Source organism: Camelus ferus, chromosome 5 (genome assembly GCF_009834535.1).
Source record: "Camelus ferus isolate YT-003-E chromosome 5, BCGSAC_Cfer_1.0, whole genome shotgun sequence".
Taxonomy (NCBI): domain Eukaryota; kingdom Metazoa; phylum Chordata; class Mammalia; order Artiodactyla; family Camelidae; genus Camelus; species Camelus ferus.
In genome coordinates, this window is record NC_045700.1 from 61,183,098 (window position 1) to 61,203,973 (window position 20,876).

Consider the following 20,876-nt stretch of genomic DNA (forward strand, 5'->3'; position numbering starts at 1 on the left):
GTAGCAATATAGTGATGATTTAATCCAGCAGTGCATAAGAGTGACAACTTTTCTATCAACACCACTAGTTGTTATGTGTCTTTCTGATTATTCGTACATATGATAGGTCAGTCTTTCTCAAGTAATGATACAAACTTCCAGGATATATGAGTACCTTCTGAAATATGTATTTCATATTGAATTTATGCAAGGAGAAACTAGAGTATAAATTCTAGCAGTTGTGTTCCTAAGTCACATAGAATTTCTATATTTTAAAGGTTTTTTTGTATTCTCAAAGCATCTTATGGATTTAACTTATTAATCGAAAAATCACATTGTATTTGTATATGTAAAAAATGTCTAGGAGTTTCTGAATCAAAATGCTAATAGTAGTTAGAGGGCAGTAGAGTGGTGAAGGAGATGTTTTTACATTACATACTTTTACACGGCTTGAGTTTTCTGCAAGATGTGTGTACTTTTCTAATAATACACATATAATAATCCCACACATCTATTGAGCACTTACTGTATGACAAGCTTGGCCTTGTAAAAATAGGCTGAGTAGGAACTAATCTCACACTCAACAAGCCCAAGATTAGATATGCTTATGAAATACACTTACAAATAATCATAATACATGTAGAAATTGTACATTTGTTATGTACACAGAGAATTCTAGGGGAGCACGGAAGTAGGGAAATTAGCTCTGAAAGGTATTTCAAAACTTGCAGGCCCAAGCTTCTAGTAAAATGGAAGTGTAAGAACTTTAGGATATTTGCTTCCCTTTCCCTTTCTGTTAGATCAGAATCTCTCTGAGAGCAAGGATGACATGGAGTTTCTGGAGTTCTCAGCACTCTATATTTTATGGCAAAGGCACCACAATGTTATATGAGAAAATACAAATCTCCTTTGGAAAAAAAAAATCGCAATCATGAAAAAACTTAATTCTTACTTCAAGTGCATACCCTGGCAAAAAAATAAATAGTACGGTGTAGTGAGAATTTCACTATACTTAGAATATTAGCATCAATGCCCCACCGCCAGCTCTCTTGTACTTAGTTTTATGACTGAATTTCCCGAGCCTCCGTTCCATCACCTATAAAATAGACTAGCATCTACTCTACCTATTTCTTAAGGCTATCATAATGCTTTTAAAAGTTCTGTATTACAACCAATATAGATATAATTTCAACTTTAAATTCCACCTAACTTTGTTATCTTCTTATTGATCAATGATTTTGCAATTTCTTTTTGACAAGGATGACAGATCAGCATAAGACAAAGACTTCTTTTAAAGATAGTGATGTAATTGTTTTTGAGTTGTTACATTTGAACTATAATTCCTCTTAGATTTTTCCTGATGAGGTAGCATACTTCACTGTATTAAATGTTTCAGTTTCTTTTGAGAAGATTTTCCTATGTTTCCATCGGGATTCGATGATAGCTTCTTTTTTGAATAAGGTCTCTCCACATCTCTACTTAGCCACCTCCAACAAACTTGATTTAGTACTCAGATTGATTTTACACTATTAGAATCAAATCTCAGTACAAAACAGATCCTCTCACATAAATTAGAGGTGACATATGTAGGAGTCTATATGATCTTTCATTTTATTGTTCAATGTTAATGCTTTTGTCAAGACAACTTCCTATGGCATCACCAAGAGAAATTAAAAGAACCAGGCTAATTCCAGACAAATTAGGGAAAGGTTAAAAAATCCTATTGCATTAATGATGTAACATGTTGGGAGGAAGAACACCAATGCTCACAGTTATTTTCCTTTTCTGATTTCTCCCTCTCTCGCTCCTTCCCCCCCCCCACCCTTCTCTCTCAATTCCTTCCTTTCTTATTATTTTTTTTTTTTGTTAAAACAATAAAAGCAACTTAAAGAGCACTATTACAGCTAAGAGTACTAGGCGAATCAACTATTAGTAATAAATTGACAGACTTCAAAATGAAATAGTATTTCATTTCTGACACATATTACGCTAATGTAAATTGAGGTGAAATAATTTAGTAAGCAAGAAGCTTTCCATCAATTTGACAGTCTTATTAGCCTCTGAAGGGGTGAAAACACAATGGAGATAGTTACTGTTATAGCAAACATACCTCTGTTAGCTCTTTTTTCTCTAGTCATAAAATGTACTGTGGCATCATTTACCAAAAAGGTTTTTGGAGACTTTAAACTGTAGCCTGAAATTTTTACTATTCCTTGGTTTATTTTGTCCTTCATACCACAAAAGACAATCACAGGGAGAAAAAGCTCTTCAATAAACAAATTCAATAGTTTTCCTCAAGACCAAATTGCAAACAGAAAGTTGAATAAATGCATGGTTTTAGAAGTTTGGAAATTTTACCCAGCTCAGAGCATCCCTCCTCAGTTACAGTGTAATGTCTGAAAGTCCAAATTTAAGACTCCTCTAAATATAAATACTGCTGTAAATAGGAGCCATGTTAAAACATTTTAGTCATTTATAAGTTAAAAAGGAAGGTACCTGCTCCCTCCATGGGAAGGTATGGACAGGGGAGGAGTTAGGAAAATGAAAACTCCAAATAACAGAGATGGAAAGAAGAGAGTTAGATAGAAAAGGCACTAAGTTTTTGCTTCTATTTAAAAAATTTTATTACATTAAGGCAATGTCTTGCATTCATTAATGGCAACTGTCAGAGGCAAATTATTTCTCAATGAGTTATAAGGACAAAATATTATATATAATTTCTCAATAGTCCTCCCTCCTCATAAGGAAGAAGTCTTAGACAAAGGCTAACAGAAGGGTAATGTGAACTCTGAGGACTTGAGGGATGAAAGAATCAAGGGGAGTGTTAAGTTTTGCTGAGTGTTACACAGTGTATATACACTGTTACTCCTGTTGCTATTTCCTCAAGAGACAGTAATGTAGAAGCCTACACTATTTTCCAGGGCTTTTTAGAATGGCAAGTTCTGATATGGGTTAATAACTAGGAGCAAAAAGGCCTCGCTTTATGTAGATTACAACTGGCACCATACTGTACATGATGTATATTCACTAGTAATGCACACGATGAGGCACTGACTATGAACAAACCACCTTCTATTATTATGTGGGAATTGTTATCTTATGTTTTAGATTCCATGATTGCCAAACTATCAATGGTTAGGTACGTATAAGACTACTCTGAGAGAAAAGAATATGGTCATCTTTGGGGAAACTAAATAGAGTTCTCGGACTTGAGGATATGAGTTAGAAAAGAAACAAAGTAATAGTACATAAATTGTTCCCCTTTGCAAATGCACAAAGAGGTAAATGCTTTCTCCCAGTTCTTAAATCCAAAGCCAGCAGGAATTTCCCAAGATACCTGAGATTTTTCCAAACAAGAAGAAAATTGTTTGGATCTGCCTTGGCAAAGCTACAGATTTAGAAAGGCTCTATTTGAACCCACCATCAGAATCCAAATGGCTGAATAAATATCAGGTCCAGAAAATAGTCAAGAATAATAAAAGAGAAAAGTCTTATTGCTTAAGAGGAGAGGACACACTAAACATCAAGGATGTATATATACCTCATGCAAATCAAACAGAAAGATGAGCAGGAGCCCGGAATCCGAAAGAAAAACGCAGCTGAAAGAATATCCTTAAAGGTAGGCTAATTTTGAATTTGGTAGAAACATCATATGACCAGTGTGCAAGAACCTGTCGCCAAAAATGTGGAGTAGGTGGTAGGTCTGGAGGGGAAAGGCCCTAGAGCTGGCTGGAGGAGCCAAAGTAAAGCCAAATCTAGACATTGCTCTCAAAGGGCGTAAAGTTCATGACAAGCCCCAGGATCAGTAACCCAAAGCCACCCCAGGCAAAGTCCCTCAGACAAGGGGAGTAAAGGGACAGGAAACAGTATGCCTAGAGCTGTTTCAAGCAGTAAATCAGGAAATTTGAATATTCATAGAACCCTGGAGCTCTACCTTTCTGTAAAATCATTGTTACGTATTTGGGTTCACTGTATTCTCTTTGTTTCTTTGTGTAATAGACACCACTGGTGGCTTATCCAGCATTTTTTTTTCCTCCTTACTGGGGAAAAAAAGCCCCCCTCCCCTTTTAAAGTATGTATACTTTTGTAACATAGTCCTTAGGATTCAGGAGATGTTACACCTTCCCTGAGCTCTGGATAAGGGGCCTGAGTAGACTAAGCCAATCATGGTAAACCTCCTCATACCAATGGTTAGTTCAGTTATCCAAGCATAAGATGGATGATCCATTAAGGGAGTAACTTTTATTCTGTAATTAGATGAGACACTTTCTCTCTCTTCCTCTGCATATTAGTAAGTTAGATGTTTCAGAACTGAGAGAAAGCGTTTACCTCTGTGCATTTGCAAAGAGGTATAATTTATGTGCTATTACTTTGTTTCTTTTCTAACTCATGTTTTCAAGTCTGAGAACTCTATATAATTTCCCCAAGGATGATTATATTATTTTCTCTCAGAGAAGTAGTCCTATACAAACCAAACCATTGATATTTTGGCAATCATGGAATCTAAAACATAAGATAACAATTATACACATGATAGCTGAAGGTGATTTGTTCGCAGTCAGTGCCTCACAGTACGCATTACTAGTGGACATACATCATGTGTAATACATTACTAATTGCAGTCCATAAAGCTGGAGCTTTTTGCTCCTATCTGATGGTCCATCTCATTTTAAAAAGCCCTGGAAAAATAATGTAGAATTCTTAGTAGGAAAGATGGCACTTCTCCTACTGTGGAAAAAATTAAGGAAAGCTGGAATGGGTTGAAGTAAATGGAGACATCTGTGCAAGTCTGGTGGTAAGCTGATTATATTCACTCAAGATGATTTTTATATTAGTTGGAAAGAAGTGGATAAACTGATGGGGTGAGAGTGAAATGACCCCATTACTGTGTAATTAGCTATAGAGAGTGGACCTGTTTGGAAATTACTGGATAGATAGAGAGATGAGATGACTAAGAGGGCAAAGAAGGCTTGCTGAGAAACATTGTGGATGTGACACTGACAAATATTGATATTAATTCTCACCTGTCCAGTTGTATAAGAAAAATTACCTGGTAGATAGCAAGACTGATGCAGTTGGATCAATGGAGCCAGAGACTGAGGATGGTGGCAGAGGTTGACTGAAGTGATGAGTCATGGATTCAGGTAGGAACAGAAGAGATGGTATGCAAAGACAAATATATTGAGGAAAAGAAGAAAATATGTACTAATAAGATTAGTAAGTTCTTGGCTCATGTTTAGAGCATTGGGTATTAAGAGTTATGACAAAACCCTAGCGTATTGTTATTGGAACTGATGGATGAAGATATAATACAGATGTAAGCACTAGGACTGAGACAGTAATAAAGTATACTGCCCTTGGGAAGTGAAGGGTATAAAGATTTTTGTCCCTATCATCAAAGATTATTTGACTTTATTGAGTCTATTTTTAAACTTTTCCCTTTTATTCTATTTTCACTGTCAGGATTTTAGATATTACTTCTCAAAATAGTCAATGTCAAAAGAAGCCTAGCAATGACTTTATTTTATCTATAGCTGAGTATATACTTTACGCTAAAAAATCAGGTAGACAGACTGAGGACTTTAAGCATCCTCTGGAAAATAACAGTGGTCATGTGAGTTGATAATATAGGTACTTACACAATTCTCATCCAGTATCAGGATAGTTTAGAGTACACAATCTTAATATCAGACAGTGAAACAATCATTCTTTTTATTCATACATTCTCTCATAGCTCACCTATATAATCTCAAGAGCAAAGCTAAAAAGCCAGATTTTCAAGGATTCTTATACTTTGCTCTTCAGGAAGATGACATTTTAGAGTGCAACTGGATTGGCTGTAGAAAACTTAGAGTGCAGCTGAATTAGGTATAATTGGAGTGCAATTAAATTGTACTTAAAAACTGGCTGTTTGCTGGAGAACCATGAGAATATCTGGGCTTAGAACAATGTTAGAAAAGTTGGATTTTAGTAGGGAACATAGCACATTAGGAAATATTTTTCAAATGATAAAAAAGGAAAATATACTATAATTTTCTCAATTGTGAAACAATAAACCTATGAAGTTTTATTAACTAATTGGATGTTGTTCTAAAATTTAAATTAGTTGTTTTTGGTTTACTCCTTTTCTGAATCTTATACAACCCCAAATTTACCTGTTTTATACTATTATAGATTCTTTAAAATACTTATGTTTTGTTAAGATTATGTTAGTGATAATGTATGGAACATTTATGAGTCATAAATGAAGAATGTTCTTTTATACAAAGTATCTGATATAAAATCATGCACAGGGAAAGAAACAAAAAAATGAAACTGTCATGGATTAAGAGGAAGTTAGGACAGACCCTAATCCAATAGGACTGCCATCCTTATAAGAAGATAGCCACATGAAGACAGAGAAACATGTAAAGCCAGAGGTTAGGAATGACATACCTACAAGTCAATGAATGTCAAGGGTTGTCGGCAAACCACCAGAAGCTAGAAAATGCAACGGAGGATTTCTCTTCAGATTTCAAAGAGAGTATAGCCGTACAGACATCTTGATTTCAGACTTTTAGCCTCAAGAATTGCAAGACAATTTTTACTATTTTAAGCTACCCAGCTTATCATACTTTGTAACAATAGCCTGAGGAAACTAATACAGTAACCAATAGTCAAAAGAGAAAGTGATAAAGAAGAGACCAAAAGATACCCCGATGTTAGAATTATCTGACAAGAATAATTATAAAATTATTATTAATTATAAAAAATACAAATAAAGATGGCAGAGTAGGAGGACACAGAACTTACCTTCCCCTACAAACACATCAAAAACACATCTACATGTGGGACAGTTCTTACTGAACACTAACCAGTTAGCAGTAAGACTCCTGTACAACAAGCAAGGCCATAACAAAGATCCACACAGAACGGGACAGGAAGGGAAAAGAAGCGAACAGGTTGGGTGAGTCCCTGGAACGGGACACAAAGGGAAAGGGATTACACGGGCAGAGACCCTCCTTAGGGAATAAGTGATTCAAGCCATATATTGGGCACCACAGCTGTGGGGTCTGACAAAGGGAAGACAAGTCCCCCAGCTGGTTGGAGGGTTGGTGGGACTAACTGGAGGGCTGTGGGAAGCCTGGATTCTCCTTGGGAGGAGTGCACAAATGTTTGATTGCTCCCAAAGAAGGGCAGAGAGGGCTGATTTAAATTGTTCGGGTGGCTGACTGGCTTCCCATGAGGCAAGTGAACACTGCAGAATCACCTGCCTTCTGTCACAGCTCCACACCAGAAAGAGGGTTGCCACAACCAAGGAAAAAGCTCGTCCATGAGACATTGCAGCAGCTCAAACTCTTAACTGGCATCTAAGCAGGGAAGGGGCACCCAATACTGGCGATTGGACAGGTGGAGCATCAGAGATGGTCTGGATATCTGATAGCAGCTAGACCACCGCACTCTGTGCCCTGACCCTCCTCGAATACCCATACCAGCCCCTCTTGCTTCCAGCAGTGCTACCCTTGGGGTGAGGATGCTAGTTCACAGAGGGGCAAGATCAAACACTTAAAAGGAACTCAGCCAGCTAGGACCCAACCTTGGGGCTTCTGCTCCAGTAATATGGGACCTAACTCCACCCCAATAGGGTGGACAGCCACTGAGCAGAGGGGAAGCTCCACATCACACCTGGCTAGGACCAGAGCCCCTTCATTTCTAGCCCCATCTGCCACAAAGGTGATGGTTGTCAGCACACCCTGAGAAAGATGTGATTCACACTCATGTCAAATCCAGCTCTCCCACCAAAGGCAATGGACACACACAGACTGTATAGGAAACTCACACATAAGGACACCCCTTCAAGACCACCATAGGCAGCTGCTTCACATAATTTCACAGAGGCAGAAGACGACAAGCAAAATAAGAAAGAGGAACTAGTCTCAACTGAAAGAGCCAGAGGAAAGCCCGGGGGGGGGGGGGACACCTAATGAAACAGAAATGAACAATTTACCAGATAAAGAATTCAAAGCATTAAGTAATATGAATGTTATTGAATTAGGAAAACAAACTGAAGAACACAGTGAGAATTTTAACAAGGAACCAGAAAATATTAAACAATTCAGTCAGAACTGAGGAATTCAATAACTGAGAAATAAATAACTAGAAGCAATAAACAGCAGATTAGGTAATATAGTAGAATGCATAAGTAATCTGGTAGATAGAAAATGGAAATCACTCAGTCGAAACAGCAAAAAGAAAAAAAATTTTTTAAATGAGAACAGCTTAATGGATCATAGGGATAATATCAAGTCAAGAATAATATTCTCATTGTAGGGTTCCCAGAAGGAGAGGAGACAGAAAAGGGGGTCAAACGTATTTAATGCAGTTATGGCTAAAAATTCCCAAATTCTGAAAAAGAAAACAGATATTCAGGCACAGGAAGCACAAAGTGTTCCAAACAAGATAAAGTCAAAAGATGCACAACAAGATGTATCATAATTAAAATGACAAAAGTTAAATTGATAATTCTAAAGACAGCAAAAAAAAAAAAATGAAGTCATATACAAAATTTTGAGACACACAATACAAAAAAATAAAAAGAACTCTTTTTCAAGAGATAAACAAAATGATACCAAGATATAATGCATATGTTGAAACTATCAAAGATTAGAATATCTTGGTTAAAATGTTAGAGGATTAAATATGAGATAATATGTATGAACACATGTGAAATTTTGGCCTTGTGATGAAGAATATAAAAAGGAGTCAAAATGTTGGAAATGGAAAATACAATGTCACAGATAAAGAATTTCTTTTAAGGACTTATAATAAGACTGGACATAGTAGATAAAAGAATCAGCGAATTGAAAAATCTGCCATTCAATCTACAGATTCAATGCAATCCCTATCAAATTACCTATGACATTTTTCACAGAACTAGAACAAATAATCCTAAAATTTATATGGAATCACAAAAGACCTAGAATTGCCAAAGCAATACTAAAGAAAGAACAAAGCTGGAGAAACAACCCTCCCAGACATCAGACAATACCAAAAAGATACAGTAATCAAAGCAGCAGGGTATTGGCACAAAAACCAACATATAGATCAATGGAAATGAACAGAGAGCCCAGAAATAAACCCACACACATACAGTCAATTAATCTTCGACAAAGGAGGCAAAAATATACAATGGAGAAAAGACAGACTCTTCAGCAAGTGGTGTTGGGAAGATTGGACAGCTTCATGTTAATCAATGAAGTTAGAACACTCCCTCACACCACACACAAAAATAAACTCAAAATGGCTTAAAGATTTAAATATAAGACAAGACACGATAAACCTCTCAGAAAAAAACACAGGCAAAACATCATGTGACATAAATCATAGCATTGTTCTCCTAGGGCAGTCTACCCAGGCAATAGAAATAAAAGCAAAAATTAACGAATGGGACCTAATTAAATTTATAAGCTTTTGCAAAGCAAAGGAAACCATAAGCAAAAGAAAATGGCAACCTATGGAATGGGAGAAAAAATTTGCAAATGATGTGACTGACAAAGGCTTAATTTCCAGAATATATATACAGCCCATACAACTACAATGAAGTTATCACTTCACACCAGTCAGACTGGCTCTCATTAAAAAATCCACAAACAATAAATGCTGGAGAGGGTATGGAGAAAAGGGAACATTTCTACACTGCTGGTGGGAATGTAGTTTGGTGAAGCCATTATGGAAAAATGTATGGAGACTCCTCAAAAAACTAAAAACAGACTTACCATATGATCCACCAATCCCACTCCTAGGCATATATCCGTAGGGAACTCTAATTTGAAAAAATACATGCACCCCCATATTCACAGCAGCACTATATACAATAGCTAAGCCATGGAAGCAGCCTAAATGCCCATCAGTAGATGACTGGATAAAGAAGTTGTGCTATATTTATACAATGGAATGCTACTCAGCCATAAAAAAGAATAAATTAATGCCATCTGCAGCAACATGGATGGACCTGGAGACTGTCATTCTAAGTGAAGTAAGCCAGAAAGAGAAAGAAAAATACCGGATGATATCACTCATATGTGGAATCTAAAAAATGAAAAAAAGAGGACACTAATGAACTCATCTACAAAACAAAAACAGACTCACAGATATAGTAAACAGTCTTATGGTTACCAGGGGAAAGAGGGTGGAAAGGGATAAATTTGGGAGTCTGAGACTTGCAAATGTTAGCCATCATACATATAAAAATAGATTAAAAAACACAAATTTCTTCTGTATAGCACAGGGAACTATATTCAATATCTTATAATAACCTTTAATAAAAAAGAATATGAAAATGAATATATGTATGTATATGCATGACTGGGACATTGTGCTGTACATATTGTTTAACTAACCATATTCCAATAAAAAAAAAATTGCCATAGAAATCACCCAAACTGAAACACAAGGAGAAAAGATGAAAGCAGGTATACCATACAAATACTAATTTAAAAAAAGTCTATGTGACTAGAAATATCAAAATTGACTTGAAAATAAAAATAATATTATCAAGGATAAAAAGAAACGTTACATATGATGAAAAGTTTTGATTATTTAACACAATACAACCTTAATATATACACACCTTTGTCTAGTACCATATAAAAATTAATGTAAAAAGGATCATAGATCTAAATATAGACCTACAAGTATAAAGTTATTGAAGAAACAGAGGAGAGGATCTTTGTGACTTAAGTCAGGCAAACTAATTTTAGATATGAGTCTAAAAACACAAAATATAAAAGAAAAATTTGATAAATTTGTTTTGTCAAAATTAAACCTTTCTTCAAAATACATTGCTGATAAAATACATATTTATTAAAGGACTTGTTTACAAAATAAAGAATTATACCTTAATAATATAGGGCAAACAGCTCTAGTACAGACACTTAAACCCCTAAGAATATGCAAAAAAATCTTTTTAAGTGCTCAATATCATTTGTCACTAGAGAAATACAAATAAAAAACAAAAATAAAATACCACTATACATCCTCTGGAATAGCTAAAATTTTTTAGAAAGGACTGACAATATCATGTGCTGGTAAGGATACTGAGCAACTGGAAATCTTATATATTGCCACTGGGAATGCAAAATTACATAGCCACTCTGGAAAAGAGTCTGGCACTTTATTATAGAGTCAAACATACACTTACTACATGACCCAGCAATCATACTCCAAGGTGCATATAAAAAATAAACATATATACAAAGGCATTTTAGTCATATATTTATATTACTTCTATTCATTATAGTCCTACACTAGGAAAAAACCATATACCCATCAATTATTGAAACTATAAGCAATTAGCAATGGGTTTTTGCTCGATAATAACAAATAACAAGCTATTATACATGCAACAATGTGAATAAATCTCAAAAGTATTGTGCCAAATGAAAGAAGCAAGACAAGCAGCTATATAACATGACTACAGGACCAATAATGTGATTACCGTTAGGACTTTTAGGAAAAAAAAAAAAACTATATAGAGAGAAATCAGACATGTATTTTCTAGAAGTAGAGGTATGTGAGTAGGCATTGACTGCCAACAGCTCCAAGAAAATACTTGGAGATATTGTCATGTCCCTTATCTTGATTGTGGTTGTCACAACTCATTGCTTTCACTGAAAGAGTAAATTTTACTGTATGTAAATTACATTCCAACACTAAAAAAATAAAAAAGGCCAAAAGAAAACTCCAGGTTCAGATGGCTTCAGTGATGAATTATATCAAACATTTCAGAATAAAATATTACCAGTATAGAATACAAACTCTTTCAGGAAATACAAGAGAAGGGAACATTTCCCAACTCATTTTGTGACTCAACATAACCCTGAGACCAAAAGATACTAAAAGAAAATTACAAAGCAATATCCCTCATGAACGTGGATACAAAAACCTTTAGCAAAATATTAGCAAATCAAATCTGGCAACATAAAAAGTATAATACATTATGACCAAGTGAGGTTATTCATTCCAGTAATGAAAATGTAGTTTTTTATATGAAAATCAATGTAATTCACTTAATTAAAAGAATAACAAAGTGATTTCATACAATCACTACAAGAGATTAAAAAAAGCACATGACAATTCAACAGAATTCATATTTTTCAAATTTCAGCAAAGTAGACAATATACTGCTAATATTACAATTAATGATAGAATTTCGACTTAAGGATCAGGAACAAGGCAGGGATGTTCACTCACACAATTTCTATTAAAAACCATACTGGAAATTTTAGCCAAGGCAATAAGGCAAGAAATAGAAACAAAAGTCATGAATATCTGAAAGGAAGAGATAAATCTGTCTATATTTGCAGATGGCAATATTATACATAGAAAATTCTAATAAATCATTCCCAAAAGTTAGAACTAATGAAAAATTTAGCATAAGTCTATACAAAGTCAATAACAAAGATCAAGTGTATTTCTATATAATAGCAACAAATAATTGAGAAAGTAAAATTATAAAATTAATCCAACAAAAGAGCATCAACAAAGTTAATAGCAATCAATTTAGCGACAGATGTGAAAAACCCTTACAATGAAACTACAGAATTCTGCTAAGAGGAATTAAGAGGACCTCAAAAAATAAATGTAAATATGTATCACATTCATGGGTTAGAAGACTTACATTCCTCCCATCCAAGTACTAACCAGGCCAGACCCTGCTTAGCTTCTGAGATCAGAAGAAATTAGGTGCGTTCAGGGTGGTATGGCTGTAAACAGAAGACTTACATTCCTAAAATGTCAATTTCCCTCAAGTTTTGTGTAGATTCAGCTCAATTCTAATCAAAACACCAGTAGACTTTTTTTTAATAGAAATTGATGAGTTGGTTCTGAAATTTCTATGAAAATTTAAAGTGTTACAATAGCCAAAACAATTTTGAAAAGGAAGGAAAAATGGAAGATTTAATTTGCCTGACATCAAGGCTTATTATAAAGCTGCACAAATTAGAAACATGTACTTGTAAAAGGATTAACTAACATATCAATGGATCAGAAATAATCCCATGCACATATAGTCAACTGGTTTTCAATAACAGTATCAAAGCAACTCAATGAGGAAGAAAAAGTCTTCTCTGGTGCCAGAACAAATGAACTTTCTTCTTTCTGATATGGGAAGAATATGAACCTCAAATCTTACCTGAAACCATACACAAAAATGTACTTAAAATGGAACATAAACTTAAACATAAAAGATAAAATTATAAAACTTCTATGCAAAAACACAGGAGAAAACCTTTGTGATTTTGGGTTTGGAAATTATTGCCACAAAATGCAGTAATCATAAAAGATAAAAATGATAAATTGTACTCCAAAAATAAAAATATTTGCTCTTCAAAGTGACAATATTAAGAATAGGAAAAGGCATGCCAGAAACTGAAATAAAATATTTAAATATATATTTCTGACAAAGAACTTGTAACCAGAATATATTCAATAAAAAACTCTGATATTTCTAAGTTTATGGCCACATTTCCAATTTCTTTCCTGAGTCACATATACACACATCAATATATGATTACTGAATATTTCCACCAGGATTTTTCATAGATATTACAAATTCAAAATGTCTAAAATTTTTTGTCATCTTCCCAGATCTACTCCTCTTTCTTTGTTTCCTTTTTGAGCAAACTACATCACTGTCCACCCCGTTGTCCAAACTAGAAATTTAGATCCTTTCTCATACCTTTCAGTTTCAACCACTCACCCTATGCATTTTAAATTCTAAACCTTTTAGTTTCCATATACCATTCTTTATTGTGGTGGCCACTAGACTAAATTAGAACACCATTATATTACCTGAATTAATGCCAAAGCTTTTAAAATAGTTTTTCTGTCTTTGCTCTTGCTCATTACCAATTCATTCTTGGCACTGACATCAGGAAGACTCTTTGTGAAATGTAAATGTAATTATTTCATCACCTGTTTAATGACATTCAATCGTTTCCCTCTAACCAGTCCTTCTAATTCAGTCATCACCTCTTTCTCTAGCTCCTGTTCTCACCAATCTCTTACCTAATACTTCATACTCAAGCCATATTACACTCCATTCAGATCGCAGACAACACCTTAGTTTGTGGGTGTTGGCATATGTACTCTCCTTTACATTAGACACCCTTTTCTTTTTATATCTTCCTTTCTGTTTTCATTATTTAAGTTGGAGATAAGATCTTACTTTACCCAGGTAGATATTTCTTAAAAGCCAGCCCAAATCCTTGCAAAGCTGCATTAAGAGCTATGCTAGTGCATTCCTTTAACAAACTACATTTCCCTCATCAGGGCATTTATTACACTATATTATAATTACCTATTTGTATATACTTCCTGTTACTCTATAAAATTGAAGAAGGTAGAGATTGTGTTTACTTCTTTACCATTTTATCACTTAATAGTCATGCTCATAATAAACTGCTCAATAAATATTGTATTAATTTGATTTACATTAATTTTAGTTATTAATTATGGAGAAAGTAGACAAATATCTATAATGTATTAACTTCAAAGTTCTGCCTTTAGTTATATAAAAGATTTATAAATCTTTATCTTTTATCTAAATTTTTTCAGTGTTGTTTTCTTAATTTTGTTTTTAATACGCCTGATTACATCATCAATTTTCATTCCTCACTCTAAAGAGACCATTCGTTTCATAATGCCCTAGAGCATTGTATGGGTATGTATTAAATATCAGTTGATAATTATATAATGGAAAATTAATACTTTGATAATAGAACATACAATGCATAGTCAAATTATTGATGGTAAAGAGAGCCCCAATGATGTATGAATTAATTTACTGCCTAGAATACACTGAAAAGTTTTTTTTTCCCTTTCAAGACTGAGATGATAACCTACTTGGCAATCTAATGCAAAGAATGTAAGGGATGGCAATAATATGCTTGGCTGTGTCCGCAAAACTGGTGATGTAGAGATTAAGGAGTCTGTCTCCCGGTTAAAAACGTGTGATTTTTCAGGGCTAACCAGAGGCAATTACTAACTTTTTACCTGGCGGACCTCACAGAGCAGAGCTGCCCTCCCCACTCCAGCCTTGGTGCACAGTCGACGCATCGCATCGCAGTTTCTAAGGGACGTCACAGTCACGAACAGGGGACCCCCTGGCAGCTATGCTCTTTGCATATTTGCATCCCCAGCCGCTTACCTTCTTAGGTCTCTACTGAGTCCCTGGGCTGAGGTCTTCTTCAGGCACCTCTGCTGATACCTCATTACTGGGCGGCGTTGGAGCGCGGGGCTTGAAGACCGAAGACACTTTCCCCAACTCTCAGTACCCTGGACTTCACTTTTCCACTCCTAACCCTTTCCCAACCGCATCCTGAGGTCTATAAAATTGTTTAAGCCTTCTGTTCGTGGCTCCCTCAACAGTGAGATGATCTGCAAGTCTGCATTTATCCCCCTGACCCTCCACCTGGGGCAAATGGAAGGGGTGGGGGTCGGTATTTTCTCTGGTTTTAGGCTCGTGCTTACACTATAGCAGTGTTTCGAGTCCACTCTTTCTTTTGGCTTATCACTGTAATAACCTGAACCTGACAGCTCAACGCTAGCTCTCCAGCTCAGCTGAGCGCCTGACAGGCAATCACTGCAGGGACTTCCCAGCCTCTGACTAGATTTCTTTGTATTGAGATATATTTTACATTAATTCACCGTTTAAAAATGTACAATGCAGTGGGTTTTAGTATATTCGCAAGGTTGTGAATATCACCACTATCTAATTCTAGAACAATTTCATCACCCTAAAAAGAACCCACAGTTTCAGCAGCGCGTGGCGTTCTCCTTCTCTCATGCTCTCCCCGCCCCCACACACCACCGCTACCACCCCCTCAGCTGTTTCTCTAAAGGGCCACGTGGAAGTCAGCATGTTTTCCAGAGCTCTGAATATAGCATTCCACACACCAAATCCCTAAGGCAGCTGAAATACAATCTGATGGCCCCAGGCTGAGTTCTCAGTACCTCGAGAAGGAAGCAGAAGTTTACCTTATCCTCTTCATTCCAAAGTCCTTCCAGGCAAATGTTATACAACCGCTGCTCTCCTTTGGTTTGGCTTTGGCTTGCTCCCATTTTCTGAGCAACACGTTTCCATTCCTTAGCACCGCTTTTTCCCAGACCCCACTGTCCTAAACGTGTCTATACAGCTCCTTATTCAAGTTTGTTGTATCTCATCACAGCTCCGAATACGGAAACACAAACTTCCAGCACAAAAGCGTTTTCCCCTAGTGCTTCAGTGTTAGGAAAAAAGCAATCTTCCCTAAGTAACTGGAAGTTACCAGACTCTGTTAAGGTCTTTTTTTTTTTTTTTTTTTCTTTTAATTGAAGTACAGTCAATTACAACGTCTCAGTTTCTGGTGTACAGCACAGTGTCCCAGTCTTAATTGCAAAGGGGCTTGTGTTTTTAAGAGAAGACACCTGGAAGGAGGGGTGAGGGTATATTGGAGATGTTTGAGATAGGAGAGCCAAGTAGAGAATAATACATATATATATAATCTCAAGAGAATATAAAGGGATTCCCTAACTAGGGATCTGCTTACTTTTTCTACCTCCATTCTTCTAAGCCTAGTCAAAGAATCACCAACCTTTCTGTTTTGCTTTTTTAGTTTTATATGTTGTTGGCTTGTTTGTTGTTTGCTTTCTACCTGATTCAATGACTGTAAGAGGAAAAAGCCTGGAATGGTAAGAAAGGGCCACATTCAACACATGGGGGAGCAATGACCTTTGCCCAAGTGGAGCACTTATAATTATCATTATGTTCTCCCAGACTTGTATTCTTGAAATCTTTTTCTCCCTCTCAGAATGAGTACTGTTTGAAAAATGAAAGATTAAAATGTGAAAGTTATAAATGAATTCATTAGATGGCAATAAATTTATTAAAATATTAATTATATATTATTAAGTATATTATCATTTATAATACTATACTTCATAGTTTTACAATCTTCTCTGTATTCGTTTGGTCAATGCTAGCCTGTGGAGGAATAATCCAGCTTCCTCTTAGCAGTTTCACGTATTTTGCTTTTATTCAAGGTAATAACACCAGAACTGAATTCAGAGAGAGGCCAACCCTAAAACTGACACAATTTAGCTGTATAAATAAAAAAAGTTCCTAGAAGTTATTTCATTCTTAGGCTCTCTATTTTTCAGAGTTTGAAACAATATTTGGAATACAGTATGCCATCAATGAAGTTGCAAAATGTAAATCTAAGACTACATTCTAGCTCACCATCAATTTATGGCATTTGGCAGATTATTCTCATCTTCAGTAACTGACATCTTAAATTTATTCAGTTTTTTTTTTCTTTCTCTGAATGTGCTAATGTAACATATAGTGATATAAGCACTGCAAAGTAGTGTAGGGGCAACAATTCCAAGTGAAAAAAAAGAAGAAGGAAAAAAACAATTCCAAGCAATCACTTGTGCTCTGTCTCAAAAATTGTAAAAGAACAAATACCCCTAATGGGCAAAGTAGTGGAGAAATTAGGTAGAAATTAGGGGAAAGTGTGTAACAATTAAGAGCAATAGTTGAGTTTTTTAGAGTATCACCAAGATCCATTTGAGGCTGTGAAGAGAGAAACAAGTCCACACCCTTTACATTTGGGTTTGATTTCACTTGGTTCAGAGACCACCTGCAGCCATCAGTGCTCTTCAGGTTAAGAACTGCTTTAAAGTTAACTTCATTTGATTCTCACAATAGCCCTGAGTGAGTCAGTGAGCTTGAGTAACTTGTCCTAGGTAAAATAACTAATAAGGAATAAAGCAAGTCTTAAATCCAGATCTTTGCATCATAAGTACACTGCTCTTTCCACAATATCATACTTTGTCCCAGCTGGGATTATATTCCAAACTCCCAATTCATTTCTTTATCCTCTTTCTTCCACAAAGCTAACTCCATGAAATTTCTTTATGTTCAAGCATTCACAAGCACTTCTGAAGAGAGGCTAGCCACTGCCAACCTACTGGATGCCAGCACTGAGATGTGGGCTTAAAATAACAGTCATTATGGCACTTAACTTTGGTGTCAAGATTTTATTTACTTTCTCCCTTTAGAAAAATATTCTGATGCCTTTTATATGAATACACATGTATACACATACCTATGCCATTGCATTTTAATCAATCTCATGTATATTAACACTTTGGGGCTCCCACTCCTAGAAGCAATGATTTATTGGCATTTCTGAAAAAAACCTGGCATCAAAATTAGTGTAGTGGGGTGGCTATAGATTTGTAAAAGTTAGTCTGCAGGTGCAAATCCAAACTGACAAGTCTCCTGAAGGCCTCGCTCACTTAGTCCAGAGATGTGTCTGAGTATAAATTAGACTTTCTACGTCCATTATGTTGCTCAATTACTTATGTTTGAACATTTTAAGTTTTCCCTGGAAAGTTGCCAGCCTTTTTCGTTTGTCATACTCACTCTTACTGATACCTGAGACTGGTATCAAGGGCCCCCATATCCAGTTTGTAGTCCGAACTCAGCCAGCTAGTTAGCTTTATGATGCTGGACATATTTTAAACTATTACATTAGATATGAAACTGGATAGAGAGATAGTTATATAGATAGGGCCAAATGGACCATGAAGGTCTTTGTCTGTTCTTAGATTGTATTATTTTATCTTATATATCTGAATGATTTGGTCATAGTTCAGTATCTTTCACTCAAAATCCAGGAGTTATTACATATTCCTCTCCATTGGTTGCACACCACATGCAATGCCATTTTTAAAATATCTGTTAAAGCCCACTCCCTTAATCACCACTACAACAACTGTCATCTGAGCAACCATCATATCAGCCTGGAATTGTTGTCACTTGTTCACTCTCTCTCCCCATCAGAATACATGGTCTACAAGATCAGACCATTGCTCATCTTCACAACTCTACTCCCTGTGTCATGGACCACATCTAACACTTTAAAGTGAAATGATGAAAAGTAAAAATAAAAAGAAAGGTTTCATTCTCTTTCACAAAAAAGTACTATGTATGATAGATTTTCACATGCAGAATTGAACTGTGTATATTTACCTGTTTAGTAGATCATTTAAACTATCTATATATTTCATAGGAGAAATAGTGACTCTACCAGGATTTTCCTTCAAAATAAACAAAAATGTATTTTTTCATATTCCATTGCACAGATGCTATGGATTCCACATTTTTATACAAAGTGCTATTGACAGAGAATTAAAAACATTTACCTAGAATAACCAGGGACAAATATTTAAACTTTAATTTAAAATTTCACTATCTTTCACTTTTTTATCAAAGCTATGATGTATACACTCATAACACTGGAATAAAATATTTTTCCTTTTGAAAGACTAATAGATTTGATAACTCTAAAAACAATAATAACAATAATTTCAAAAAATGAAAGTTAACTTGACAATGGCACTAAATGTTCTTGCTAGTAATGTGTCATTATTTCATCAGAAGGATCAAAGTTTAATATGATAAACAAAAAATTGTTCTTATCTTTCAGTTTTTGAGGAACCTCCATACTGTTTTCTGTAATGGCTGCACCAAACTACATTCACATCACCAGTGTAAGAGGGTTCCCTTTTCTCCACACCCTCTCCAGCATTTATTGTTTGTGGACTTTTGAATGATGGCCATTCTGACTGGTGTGAGGTGAAACCTCACTGCAGTTTTGATTTGCATTTCTCTGATAATTAGTGATATTGAGCATTTTCTATGTGCCTATTGGCCATTTGTATGTCTTTCTTGGAGAATTGCTTGTTTAGGTCTTCTGCCCATTTTTGGATTGAGTTGTTTTGTTGTTGTTGTTAAGTTGTATGAGCTGTTTATACATTCTGGAAATTAAGCCTTTGTCAGTCACATCATTTACAAATATTTTCTCCCATTCCATAGGTTATCATTTTGTTTTGCTTATGGTTTCCTTTGCTGTGTAAAAGCTTATAAATTAAGTCCCAATTTTTATTTTTGCTTTTATTTCTATTGTCTGGGTATACTGCCCTAGGAGAATATTGCTAAGATTTATGTCAGAAAATATTTTGCCTATCATTTCTTCTAGGAGGTTTATAGTATCTTGTGTTATATTTAAGTCTTTATGCTATTTTGAGTTTATTTTTGTGTATGGTGTGAGGGAGTGTTCTAACTTCATTGATTTACACGTGGCTCTCCAGTTTTACTAACATGACTTGCTGAAGAGACTGTCTTCTCTATTGTATATTCTTGCCTCCTTTGTGTAAAATTAATTGACCATAAGTCTGTGGGTTTATTTCTGGGCTCCCTATTCTGTTCCATTGATCCATATGACTTACTATATGATCCAGCAATCTCACACCTGGGCATGTATCCAGAGGGAACTCTAATGCAAAAAGATACATGCACCCCAATGTTCATAGCAGCACTGTATACAATAGTCAAGACATGGAAACAACCTAAATGTCCATTGAAGGATGACTGGATAAAGAAGCTATGCTATATTTATACAATGGAATGCTACTCAGCCATAAAAAAAGATTAAAATGCCACTTGCAGTAACATGGATGGACCTGGAGATCATCATTCTAAGTGAAGTCAGCCAGAAAGAGAAAGAAAAACACCATATGATAGCACTCATATGTGAAATCTTTAAAAAGAAAAAAGAAGACACTAATGAACTCACCTACAAAACAGAAACAGACTCACAGATATAGTAAAAGAAAAAAAAGACTTATGGTTGCCAGGGGGAAAAGGGGTGGGAAGGTAGTTGGAGATTTGCAGATACTAACTACTATATATAAAATAGACAGACAAGTTTCTTTTGTATAGCACAGGGAACTATATTCAATATCTTGTAGTAACCTATAATGAAAAATATGAAAACCAACATTTGTATGTATACTTATGACTGAAACAT

At 35.4% G+C, this 20,876-nt stretch overlaps 1 protein-coding gene across 6 annotated transcripts in view; it reads right to left on the reverse strand.

The window, feature by feature from the left end:
* SPAG16 (sperm associated antigen 16) overlaps positions 1 to 20,876 on the reverse strand; it is a 779,129-nt gene that overhangs the window by 452,600 nt on the left and 305,653 nt on the right. The window lies entirely within an intron of this gene.